Source organism: Eleginops maclovinus, chromosome 4 (genome assembly GCF_036324505.1).
Source record: "Eleginops maclovinus isolate JMC-PN-2008 ecotype Puerto Natales chromosome 4, JC_Emac_rtc_rv5, whole genome shotgun sequence".
In the NCBI taxonomy this organism is placed as follows: domain Eukaryota; kingdom Metazoa; phylum Chordata; class Actinopteri; order Perciformes; family Eleginopidae; genus Eleginops; species Eleginops maclovinus.
Genome location: NC_086352.1, coordinates 20017637 through 20023599, shown reverse-complemented (window position 1 = coordinate 20023599; position 5963 = coordinate 20017637).

The window sequence follows — 5963 nt, the reverse complement described above, 5'->3', positions numbered from 1 at the left end:
CTTTTGTTGTATTAATTTCATCACAGTATGAACAGTATATAATCTGTGGCCTCTCAAACCTGTGGATTCACTCATTCACATTTTATTTAATTTTATACCTGCTCATTTTCACCTTATAACACACTTCTAATCTAATGAGAAAGCCTGAAATAGCCCAGTGTTTGTAATTGTATTTGCGCAGCGATCCAGTCTCCGTGATTAAGGCTATATATATGCTGACCCAGATGACCTCACAGGCAAGCAAAGCTTTATTCGGACAAAAGTGATGCTATAAATATCTCAACAATTGAAGGTCTGCTGAATGACATTCACCTAGCAGTGTCTGACAGACTAATCACCTCTCATTCAAGACTCAATAGATGCTACATACTTATCCATTGGACTGCTGCAACAAAGGTTTAGTTAATTTTGAATAACTGTTAATGCTCGATTGTGAGGAGAAAAAAGGTGCAGGCACAAAAATGGTCCTCTCACAGACACCGTATTTGAAACTTATATAGACCAGAGGAAAAAAGCATCCAATAAAATTCAAGGTTTGAACTCATACAGTAAATGTAATTAATCTGATATTTCTAATTCATCAAATAAAAACCAGTTTGTTAAATGTCTAAAAAATAATACATTTCGATTTTCGCATTTTCCACATCACAATGACAAACACACTGAAAATGATAGACTGAATCTGATCTGTAATTAAGTTGCTCCACCTTATATTTCTAGCATGGTATAAAGTCAAACAAGCAGAATAATGACTTTCTCAGGAGTAGCTGGAGACCAAAGCAGATCTAAAAGACGAGTAAATAGCTAAATGATCATGTTTATGGATGTAACTGTTTGCAAACAAATTAACTAGATAGGAGGATTAAACAGTTCGGGTAGCGTTTTGACAATTTTGTTTTTCCCAAAAGTCAATTAAGGTAGCTTTATTTGCAATATGACCCTTCATTCTCTAACCTAATACCAAATATAACTCTGCCATTTCTACATCCTTTAAACAACCCTAAAAACCAAAATCATAGTGGATATTTCAACTCTTCATAGTAGAAAAACTACAAGTGATTCTAATAACATTCATGATGGCTGTGTTCTCTTCAAGTGTCCTAGAAATATGATGACATTGATCCGGGATAAATAAAACAAGGACCCTAAACCTAAATGGCTAACACGATCGAGAGCCATTATCATTTTAATATACACAGGTGTTTTTACAGCTGTGACAACCTGTATTCCATGAAAAATTAATCCAGATTCAATATCTAAAGAAAGTTTATTATTATTGTGACATTCACTAGCACACACAAAAAACTAAGATGTGTAGGTACTGCACACATTGTACTGTAGTATCAGCAATGGACAAGTCAAAATCTACTGTACTCTCAGTACAGTACAAACAAATATTCAGGCTGTTAAAAAGAGTCAAGAATTCCAGATTGGAAATTATGATGACGTACACAGACGCAGGCCTCATCTGTCCAAAGGCTGGAAGCTGTATCTTTTTTAGCACAAAAAATATATATATTTTAAGCTGCTCATTGTTTCTACGGATCGAGCAGGCATAAAACCGAGGGCCACATACGGCAACATTGGAGCAGCAATTAGATGTTGAATCTAAAAATAACCACATGTTCACACTGACTATCACAACTGCATGTGTGCAATGGGGGTTGCTTTCTCAACTGGATATTTTTGATGTGCAGTGACTCACCAAATATACAGACAATGTTGCTGATAGCCTACGCACCCACTTCCCATTTACAGTGGGGCAAAAAAGTATTTAGTCAGCCACCAATTGTGCAAGTTCTCCCATTTAAAAAGATGAGAGAGGCCTGTAATTTTTATCATAGGTACACTTCATCTATGAGAGACAGAATGAGAAAATAAAATCCAGGAAATCACATTGTAGGATTTTTAATGAATTTATTTTCAAATGATTGTGGAAAATAAGTATTTGGTCAATAACAAAAGTTCATCTCAATACTTTGTTATATACCCTTTGTTGGCAATGACAGAGGTCAAACGTTTTCTGTAAGTCTTCACAAGGTTTTCACACACTGTTGCTGGTATTTTGGCCCATTCCTCCATGCAGATCTCCTCTAAAGCAGTGATGTTTTGGGGCTGTCGCTGGGCAACACGGACTTTCAACTACCTCCAAAGATTTTCTATGGGGTTGAGATCTGGAGACTGGCTAGACCACTCCAGGACCTTGAAATGCTTCTTACGAAGCCACTCCTTCGTTGCCCTGGCGGTGTGTTTGGGATCATTGTCATGCTGAAAGACCCAGCCACGCTTCATCTTCAGTGCCCTTGCTGATGGAAGGAGGTTTTCACTCAAAATCTCACGATACATGGCCCCATTCATTCTTTCCTTTACACGGATCAGTCGTCCTGGTCCCTTTGCAGAAAAACAGCCCCAAAGCATGATGTTTCCACCCCCATGCTTCACAGTAGGTATGGTGTTCTTTGGATGCAACTCTGCATTCTTTCTCCTCCAAACACGACGAGTTGAGTTTTTACCAAAAAGTTCTATTTTGGTTTCATCTGACCATATGACATTCTCCCAATCCTCTTCTGGATCATCCAAATGCCCTCTAGCAAACTTCAGACGGGCCTGGACATGTACTGGCTTAAGCAGGGGGACACGTCTGGAACTGCAGGATTTAAGTCCCTGGCGGCGTAGTGTGTTACTGATGGTAGCCTCTGTTACTTTGGTCCCAGCTCTCTGCAGGTCATTCACTAGGTCCCCCCGTGTGGTTCTGGGATTTTTGCTCACCGTTCTTGTGATCATTTTGACCCCACGGGGTGAGATCTTGCGAGGGGCCCCAGATTGAGGGAGATTAGCAGTGGTCTTGTATGTCTTCCATTTTCTAATAATTGCTCCCACAGTTGATTTCTTCACACCAAGCTGCTTACCTATTGCAGATTCAGTTTTCCCAGCCTGGTGCAGGTCTACAATTTTGTCTCTGGTTTCCTTTGACAGCTCTTTGGTCTTGGCCATAGTGGAGTTTGGAGTATGACTGTTTGAGGTTGTGGACAGGTGTCTTTTATACTGATAACGAGTTCAAAAAGGTGCCATTAATACAGGTAACGAGTGGAGGACAGAGGAGCCTCTTAAAGCAGAAGTTACAGGTCTGTGAGAGCCAGAAATCCTGCTTGTTTGTAGGTGACCAAATACTTATTTTACTGAGGAATTTACCAATTAATTCATTAAAAATCCTACAATGTGATTTCCTGGATTTTTTTTTCTCATTTTGTCTCTCATAGTTGAAGTGTACCTATGATAAAAATTACAGGCCTCTCTCATCTTTTTAAATGGGAGAACTTGCACAATTGGTGGCTGACTAAATACTTTTTTGCCCCACTGTATATTAGGCTATTTATATCTCCCGCTAGCTGATCCAATTGAAGCAACATTGCTCAAAGTAAAAGAAAAGTACACTGAGATGGACCCTTAGGGACATGATAGAGCAGGAAGAGAGGGATAAGCTTGTGACACAGGGTCAAGCGTTACATTTGGGATATAATGAGCCTGCAACTTTAGCCTTGATGTGTTCCAACAGATCCTCCGAGGACAGAGATTCTTCAGCTGAACGACTCGGGGTTCAAGGCCACAAAGAGAAAGGGGGTTGACATTTCCAATCACTTCAAGTAGATTGGGAAATGAGGGATAATTTACCACATAGGGACGGACACTAAGGGACAGTAAGAGTGGAACACTGGACACTTTTCCCCAAGCGTCCGGCCGGTTTTCCATTGCTTGGTTACCGGCACAGAGGAGTGTTTTTCCTAATCCTCCCTCCCTCTGTTATGAGTTTCCCCACAGCCTCGGCTATTTTAAGCTTGTTTTAAGATCATGTAGTTTTACTTTGACTTCAAACTTACCAGTTTTTCCAGCTGTAGCCGTCAGAGGCTTGCTCTGTATCAGTAAGTCCTTCATTAATACAAACATGACACATAACTCGAAAGTGGTCGTTCTTCCACCTTAGTCTTACTATAGCTATAGCAAAAGTAATTATTTTATATACAGCCGCGGAAGAAATTAAGAGACCACTTCAGCATTATCAGTTTCTCTTGTTTTGTTTTTTTTACAGATTTGTCTTTTGAGTTAAATGATTTTTAAAAAATTATTATTGTATTCTATAAACTACTGGCATTTTTCTCTGTGTTGGAATTCAACACACAATGGACTGGTTTCCATACATGTAGATATAAAGATTTAAGAAAAAATTGGAGTGGTGTCTTATTTTTTTCCGCGGCTGTATACATGGATCACATTAATACATGTATGTGTTAGGGATTGCTCATACTAACAAACCAATAAATAATGAATCCCTCTGCAGTTCCTGAAGTTTGAGGAGGTGATGATGGAGAAACTTTAACCTATACTGTATTTACAGAATATTGACACTTATGGCCCAGACTTACATGCACTCCAAATGAATGTTAAATGTTAATATTTGCTTAAAGTATACATTAGAAATTGGTTGCTAACTAGGTAGCTTTATACGGCGATGATATGTCAGTCTCATCTGTACAGCCTTTTTTCCATGCAGGTGGTATTCACTGTTGATGATTATCCTAGCTTAACACAAACACTCTCCAAAGATAAGAAACGTCACCTACCATACCATAACATTTAAAGCTTGCTTTGTTATTTCTTATTTGAATAATCATCAGTTTGATCTTTGTGGTTTTCAGAGGTTTATGTGCTGGACTATGTTTTGACCAGGAGCAGTAGCTTAAGCCTGGTGGTATCGATTTTTGCACCAAGCCTTTGGAAAGAATAGTGTTAGACTTCCAGAAACATACTAAATATTATTTTATAATTGTTCATCGACTGAATTGTTTTGACTCAATGAAAAAACTCCTGCTGCAAAATCATTTTGCAAAGACATTACTGCCACAACCTACCAACTACTTTAAAGTGACAATTAAATTCATAAACCAGCCCAGCGTAGTAATGCTCCAACAACTCAACCACTATTAGTTTTATTCCCTATTTTCTTCAAGCAGAGGTTAAATAACAAATGAGAAAGAGTGCCTTCATCTTTCCTCCAGTACTAAAGACTGCCCTAATGTGATGCATAATTAATCAGCTGGAGCATCCCATCTTTAATTGGTTTAAGAGAGTTGAGGCACAAAATGAAATTTGTGTTTGTTATAGGGATCTACTCAGAGGTTGAGAAAGACATCTCAGTGAGAGACCGGTTCTTGGTTTGTCATTTTAGTGATTTGTCATATACATTACAGAGCGGTGCAGATTAGGTACAGATTGGTATACAGTGCTCATTTGCATTTTGATTGCAATATCTTTGATTACACTTCATCTAGAGGAAATCATCTTTTATCATCTAATTTAGTAGGACTGATTGCAGCCGGAGTAGACCGGCGTTCATTTGAATATCTGTGGAATGAAAACTCCCACCAGGGACAGGAGAGGAACTCGTAAGGAACACAGCTAATATCTTAAAAGGTTAAAATCATGAATAATCTGCTCAAGAAATGTCGCAATGAGTGGGAATAAACTTGCTCTAGTTGTTTTACCATCTTGTTCAGTAAATGATGTTTGACTAATATAAACTGCCGGCAATTACTGGCAGTTGAGAAGGGTCAGCAGCTGTTAGGGTTTTCCATTTACGCGATAAATTGATTCACTGACAGGAATGGTGCTGCATGACAGTGACAGCAGTCAATGGAGCGTTATGTTGAATCATTGGGACTGATGTGCTCCAGCTGTCCACTTTTACAGTAACATAACTTTAACAGTCGATTAGGCAGAAACTTTGAGATCCTCTTAGTGCTCGTCATTGCAAAGGGAATCGTAAATTGAATACTGAAAATAAACAGTTTGTACGATCCAGCCTCTCTTCAGCTTTAAAGCTGCGTTGAGTGCAGGTGACCTCTGATAGTAGGAGGCTGCAAAGCTTCACATAACACCGTCACCAGCAGCATGAGAAGCTGTTAATC